Source organism: Cnephaeus nilssonii, assembly GCF_951640355.1.
Source record: "Cnephaeus nilssonii genome assembly, chromosome: 8".
Lineage (NCBI taxonomy): Eukaryota > Metazoa > Chordata > Mammalia > Chiroptera > Vespertilionidae > Cnephaeus > Cnephaeus nilssonii.
In genome coordinates, this window is record NC_137079.1 from 23,035,195 (window position 1) to 23,041,194 (window position 6,000).

Consider the following 6,000-nt stretch of genomic DNA (forward strand, 5'->3'; position numbering starts at 1 on the left):
AATAACTGGTTCACATGTCATTTCACATGTATGTAGTGTATTTGTAGACTAAATTTCTAGAAACAATCACTATATTATAAGGTACCTACTTTTGCAAATTTAAAAGATATTGCCAAATTACCCTTCGCAGGCAAAATACCTACCGTATTTTCCGGCGTATAAGATGACTGGGCTTATAAGACGACCCCCAACTTTTCCAGTTAAAATATAGAGTTTGGGATATACCCACCCTATAAGATGACACCTGGCGTATAAGACGACCCCCGACTTTTGAGGAGATTTTCCTGGGTTAAAAAGTCGTCTTATACGCCGGAAAATACGGCATTTACACTCTTGCTATCATTTTTGATGGCCAGCCTGGGTTTGGAAACAAGTGACCTGCTGCTTTGGGAAGTTGTCCTAATGACTGGCCCCAGGGATACGCTGCTGCCTGGTCTGTAGAGGTCATCCAACTCTGGACAGAAGCATGTGCTCCCCAGAGGGAGCTTTACCCTGGCCATGGGCCCCCTGATAACCTTTGTTCTGTGCCCTTGGGCGCAGACAGTAAGGGAGGGCCTCTGAATCTATGAGTTCAGGTCTCCAGGCTGCTCTTTATGTGTTGGGGGCTCCAAAGGTGCAAGGTGGGGGCAGTTGTGTGATGATCAGTGACTTAGAATGCGTGGTCCGCAGAACCAGCAGCCGCCTGACCGGCAGAAGTTCCAATAGCAAGGAAATTTAGCTTGTGGTTGGTCCTAGGCCCCTCACAATGGACTGCATGGATGTGTGTGTATCTGTGTGTGTTATGTAACAGGGTAAGAAGAAACTCAGGGGACTTCAGGAGACTGCAGTCTTGTACATGACATGTGTTAGCGGTGTTACAGTCTATTTGTAACCTTCCCCTCTGGCTTTAAAGTTCTTAGAAATGAGCAAAAACTAGGTGGAAGTACCCCACACCCCATTTACCCTGTCTCTTTTCTTCATATCCCACTGTGGAGTTTTTGTTCTAGTCTCTTTGAATAATTATCAAAATCCTTGACTATTGGAGAAGCTGCTCCCCAAGGGCTGGGAAAGGTCACTCATCCTACCTGAAGACAGAGACAAGACTTTCTTGGGGTTCAGTAAGGCATCCTCTCCCTCAGAGTTAGGGGAGAGAGGAAACCAGTGGGAGAGGGAGAGAGCTGGAGAGGGTGCCCACCAACCTGCAGATAAGCTTCTCTCATTGCCTTCCCGAGTCACCCAGGAATGCTGCTGTGGCTGGTTCTTGGCAGGCTTTTTCTTTGGGAGAAGGAGGCAGCTTTGATCCATAGGCTCTCTCCCTCCACTCTTCCCTGGGAGGGAGAGCTCATGCAAGCCTGGAGCCTGTCGGGCTCAGAAAGAGGCTGGTACTCCTAATGAACACACTCTGGCCCCTTCTTTCCCATCAGCCCACATCTTCTCCCTAGGAAGCAGGTGCCAAGGAAAGGGTGGCTGGCACTTGGAAGGAAAGAGAGCAAAACAATGAGGATGGTTTCTCCTCCAACAGGGAAACCAATGCCTTGCATGATTAGACCCTTACAATTAAGACAGGAATGAGGAGCTTTCACGGAAAGAGGAAGGAAGCCAAGCCCCACAAACCCTTTTGGATGGTTAAAAATCTATCAGGAAATAAGGGGGCAGTCAAGGTCCAGATGCCAGTGGCAGGGAGAAGGGACAAGTTTCCTATTTTGAAGAAGTCATGGATGGGGCAAATGCTACTCTTTTTGTTTTTTAAATCTCAAGGGGAGACCAAGAATTTGCTTTTAGTCCAGAGAGAACTGTCTTCCCCTTTCATGACAAATGGGAAACAGTGGGAGAAGGAGACATCCTCGGGCCTGCCATTCAGCCTGAGTCACCACGGGGGGACCTTGCTGGTGGGTTGTCAGCCTCTCAGTCACCACTGGGCATACTTTCCCCTGTGCCAGTCCCTACATGAGGCATGCTGATGGAGAGGGGACTAGGACCCAGACCCTGTCCCCAGGGCAGGGGACTGCCTGCCACATAGAGGAAACTGGGTTTCACTTTGTTCCCCAAAGAACTCCTGCCAGTGCTATGGCAGGCAGCTTTGGTCATAGATGCTGGGTAGGGTAGCTTTATCCAATGATGGAGATGGAAAAAGAAGCAAAGGACATCTCTTGGGGACACCAAGGTGACATATTTTTAAAAATTTTTATTTTTGAAAGTATTACACATGTCCCCCTTTCCCCCCCCCCCCGCCACATTGACTCCTTTTAGCCCACCTCCGCCCCCCCCCCCCTGCATCTCCCACCCCAGGCCTTCACCACCCTGTTGTCTGTGTCCATGGGTCATACATATATGCACACAAGCTCTTTGGTTGATCTCTAAGGTGACAGCTTTGAGGAGAGTCCCCCATGACCAGACAGGATCTTTCCCACTACTAGTAAAATAGTTGCAATTTAACCCTCTGTCTTCCCAATCCTGGGTCACCCATCCTGCCTCTCTCATGCCTGATCTTGTCCCCAGCAGTCCTGGGCTCCTGTGAAAATGTTGCTTCACAGATGCTCTGCAATATATTGGTGGCAGCAGGATCCTGGGATGATGCTGGCTCTTTCACAAATTGTGTTGTTAAGATTTAGTGATCACAAAGGAGACAGGGTGATGAAGCTGGGAAGAGAACCCAATTCTCCGGAGCCTTCAACCCAAAGATGTTCTCCTCTGGCCTTTACTGGCAGCCTGTTCTTCCTTCTCTGCTGGACAGGGATTTGGGGGTGTAGGGTAGTGAGGTGGAGATGCAGGGAGGGCTGGAGACGGAAATCAAGTCACTAACATTGCCCTCTTCTGCTTCCTGGAGGAGATGAAAGGGTTAATCTAGTAGTGAAGGAGGGTGTAGAAGAAGAATGGGTGAAGGAAGGGTAGACTTTTGAGCTGTGGCAAGTCAGGGTGTGGCTGGGCTCCCCCAGAGCAGGAAGGATGGCTTTGATTATAGGGGCACAGTTTATCTGCAAGCCCAAAGTAAGGAGGTCCTGAAAAGGGTGGGGAGCAGGGAGGCGAGGAGGAAAAGAATGTAAACAGTGTTGGGAATGTCAGCTCTCTCCTGGGAAGGAGAGGGAGTGGAAGGCAGCTCTGGATTTCTAAAAAGATCTTCTTTTAATAAGAAAATAAATAAATAAAAATAAAAAGGTCTTCTCTTTTGGGCATCTAGATCCCATTAAAATATTCCAAAGGATGTCATGGACACTCAAGGCCAAAGGCTCCCGTGGCTCCCAGGCCCTATCAGGACCACAGAGTACCAAGAAGAAATGGCATTACGAAGGCAGAGTCCTGCCTGGTGGAGGGAAGGGGGTAGGGGGGCAGGGAGGACAGCATGAGCCTCCTCCATGCCTTCATCCCTATCTCGAGAAGCAGAAGGCTCAGTGGATAGAGAGTCAACCTGAGGGTCAAGGGCACATACCTCTTTGCAGGCTTGATCCCTGGCTTGGGGTGTGTGCAGGAGGCAACCGATCGATGTGTCTCACTCACATCAATGTTTCTCTCTCTCTCTGTCTCTCCCCTCCTTTCCACTCTTTCTAAAAATCAATGGAAGCCTTAGCCAGTTTGGCTCAGTGGCTAAAGCGTCAGCCTGCAGAGTGAAGGGTCCCAAGTTCAATTCCGGTCAAGGGCACATGCCTGAGTTGGGGGCGTGCAGGAAGCAGCCAATCCATGATTCTCGCTCATCGTTAACATTTCTATCTCTCTCTCCCTCTCCCTTCCTCTCTGAAATCAATAAAAAATATATTTAATAAATAAATAAATAATAAAAATCAATGGAAAAATATCCTTGGGTAAGGATCAACAACAACAAATAAAGGAGAAGGAGTTGCTAATGAACCAATTGGAATCTGTTTCATGTGGTCAAGGTTAGGGAGGGTCTTAGGCACCAGTTGAGAGCCGCTTTGGATGGCCATACACACTCGAAGCTGAGACACACGGATGTACACACCCAGCAAGGCAGAAACTCAGATGGGAGCTCTCTCACATACAGTCACACACACAGCTGGGCATAAGTGTAACACCCACACAGCACTTAAATGCGCTGATAAGAACACCACAACCTCGGAGATGCATCCACGCAAATCGACAGAAACTCAGAACTCAGATGTATCCCCCTCCCACTAAGAGAGTCATCGCATTCATATGCATAGACATGTATACCCAGCTCAAGACCACCCACTCAGAGATGCGAGCCCACACCCCCGCACCAAAGCCCAGTTAGTGCCCCATTTGGGCACGCTCCATGCGTTGAGCTGGGAATGAAACGCTAAACCGCCTGGCTGCAAAAAGCGCGGAGCGGAACCAGGTCAGAGGCCGGCACTCTTGGCTGCATCTCTCACCACTCATCTCTCGGTGGTGGTGCTAATGGCACAGAACTTCAGGTCCTGCGTCCGTCGTGGGAAAGTCCTTTTAAAGCATGAAAGGCAGAGGAGCCTAAATTAAACCCAGCACCAGCCCCGTTTGCTCAGAGGGAATAAGTCACTGGCCAGTCAGTTCTCCATGTTCACTGTCATTTGTCCCAGGGAAACTCCTCTAGCAAGTCCTTTTTTTGGAAGAAGACGGCTGAGAAAGAATGCCTGCCCTATTGCATCAATTACTCATTCATCAGTCAGCGCTCATTGCACACAACCATGTGTGCGGCACCAGGCCAGGTGCTGGGAGATAGCAAGAGTCATTGGGCATGACTGCTACCTACAAACAGATTCCACTCTAGAAGGCAAGATTTCAACACAGTAACATCACAGCCAGCCCTAGCCAGTTTGCATCAGTGGATAAAGCATCGGCCTGCGGACTGAAGGGTCCCGGATTTCATTCTGGCCAAGGGCACGTACCTCCATTGCAGGCTCCTTCGCGGCCCAGGCTCTGGTCAGGGCTCATGCAGGAGGCAATCAACCAATGTGTTTCTTTCACATCAATATTTCTCTCTGTCTTTCCCTCTCTCTTCCCCTCTCTCTAAAAATCAATGGAAAAATATCCTCAGGTGAGGATTAGAAAAAAAGAAAAGAAAAATCATTGCCAGATGACAAGGACAGAAGGAGGGAAGTGAGCATCAGTGACAGCCGGGTTCTGAAGAAGAAGAAATCACTTCCAACTGAGGTTGAAGTTGAGTGTTAAAAAGTGATTAGGACCTGGAAAGGCATAGAAAAGAAAAAATGGCCTCCCAGATGGTAGAATTGGCATACACAAAAGTGTAGGGATGCCAGATTGATGTGGCCCCTTTAAGCTGCCTGGCCTGCCTTGTTTAACATGCCAGGCACCTCGGAAAAGGGGCCACGGGCATTTACTCACCATTCTCAGCCTCAGTCCTGGATGCTTTACCTTCATTAATGCAAACTCACAGGCTTGATACTCATTATATTTGCCTCTCACTTCTCATGTGGACATTGATAACACCTTCTCATTCCGGAGGCTAGCTCTTCCACCACAGACTTCCTTGCACAACACCCTCTTTCCCCACTTGACTTGCCCCTAGTCAGGACCCTCATCCACTATCACCTCCTCCAAGGGGAGCTTTCTCACCTGGTTCAATAGCCTAACTGGACTGTGTGGAGCCTCTCTGGAGACATTGGAGGGGAGTTTTCCCTCCAACAGCTTCCAAGCGACTATAGAACACCAGAAAGAAAAATGGATCAAGAAGTGTTGTTAGTCCGGGTGAGGCCACTCGCCCCTGGGTCCGGGGGAAGCTAGATCCTGGGTCCGGGTGAGGCTGTGTGCCCCTGGATCCGGGTGAGGCTGGGTCCCGGGCCCGGGTGAGGCCACGTGCCCCTGGGTCCGGGTAAGGCCACGCGCCCCTGGGTCCGGGAGAAGCTAGATCCCGGGTCCGGGCGAGGCCGTGTGCCCCTGGATCCAGGTGAGGCTGGGTCCCGGGCCTGGGAGAGGCCATGCGCCCCTGGGTCCGGGTGAAGCTGAATCCTGGGTCTGGGAGAGGCCGTGTGCCCCTGGATCCGGGTGAGGCTGGGTCCCGGGTCCGGGTGAGGCCGTGGGCCCCTGGATCCGGGTGAGGCCACGCGCCCT